Genomic DNA, 1,386 nt, shown 5'->3' with positions numbered 1-1,386 from the left:
AAAAAAAAAAAAAAAAAAAAAAATTGTTTGTCAATATTATATGTAGTATATATCTGAGGAAAACAAATTGTCTATTTTCCTCTGTGAAGTCTTTGGCACATAATCAGCGAAGAAGATTTCTGTGCCCTCAAAGTGTATTTCTTTGTCAGCAAGCAAACAGTTCTGCAGTGGACACCACCTGGCCATTGGATTTAATTAAACTCTTGACATTGTCAGATCCCACAGTTAATGGCTCAATCTCCAAGACTACCCCCACTTTCAATCTGGTTACAATACCAGCCCTCTAAAATTTTTAACCAACTGTCCATAGGTTTTGTTAATTTGCTAAAGCAACTCATACAACTTAGGGAAGCACTTAATATTGGATCATTTATTTTGAAGGATATTTTAAAGAATATAAATAAAAAATGCAGAGAGGTATTTAATAGAGGTAGGCCTGGAAAATAGGAGTGTCCATGCCTAGGGATAGGGTGCATAAATGTCCTGACACATGTTTTTATTTCCCTTCTGTGAGCTCCATGTGTTCTACCATCTAGAAACTCCAGGACCATATCCTTGTGGGGTTTTTATGGAGACTTTATTTATTGCATGGACATGATTGAAGTGTACACAATCATGTTGACATGCGATCAGATAAGAAAGGTGTGGTCTAAAGCTCAGTAAGGGTACCCAGCAAGGTCTGTCTGTTCAGGTTCCTTTTGGCCTCTCTATGCAACCACTTCTTCATGAGCATGGGGAAGGACTCTTCTGAATTGGGGGTCTTATCAGAGGATGTCTTTTTGGCTGTTCTAATACAGAAAGACAAGAGGAAGATTAGTCTATACTTAGTATGTACAACTTGTTTTAGGGAAGAGAAATTGTTGTTTCTCTGGCTTAACTTGTGTTCATATAAGGGGTTTTCCTCTTAACACTTGTCTGCTCAAGTTGAGTATCGGGCAGCAGGATAGCTGATTAGAAGTTCAGTTTTTGAGTGTATCTTGTTGACTGTAAGCTTCACTGTAGAGATACTACAGCTTCAATCTAGCTAGCATTGGAGAGCATAGTCATGTGGCTCTAGGAAATAATGGATAAGGCCAGGTAATCTGTTTCTCAGATAGGCTTTCAGTTCTCTCTCTCTTTTTTTTTTTTCCATAATTTTATTGAGAAATAAATAGCAATGAGACAGTTTCAAACCAAATGGGTAGGACTGTTTCAATAATTAACACATTGCATACATTCTTCCTAGTGGTTATTTGCTGTACAAGATGCAGACTTGATATCCTATTTACAAACACTATTAGAACAAATTCCTGTATTCATTAAGAGAATGTAACTATATATCTATCCTAACCATTTTGAATACACAGATACAAAATGGACATTCATCTGTATCCCCTTTTTTGTTTA

At 36.4% G+C, this 1,386-nt stretch overlaps 1 protein-coding gene across 3 annotated transcripts in view; it reads left to right on the top strand.

Annotated features, from left to right (window-relative positions):
* The window catches only part of Snx27 (sorting nexin family member 27), a 97,709-nt gene that overhangs the window by 62,534 nt on the left and 33,789 nt on the right, over positions 1 to 1,386 (top strand). The window lies entirely within an intron of this gene.

Source organism: Octodon degus, unplaced genomic scaffold (assembly GCF_000260255.1).
Source record: "Octodon degus isolate 3935 unplaced genomic scaffold, OctDeg1.0 scaffold00048, whole genome shotgun sequence".
NCBI lineage: Eukaryota > Metazoa > Chordata > Mammalia > Rodentia > Octodontidae > Octodon > Octodon degus.
This window is presented reverse-complemented; position numbering and strand designations above follow the sequence as displayed.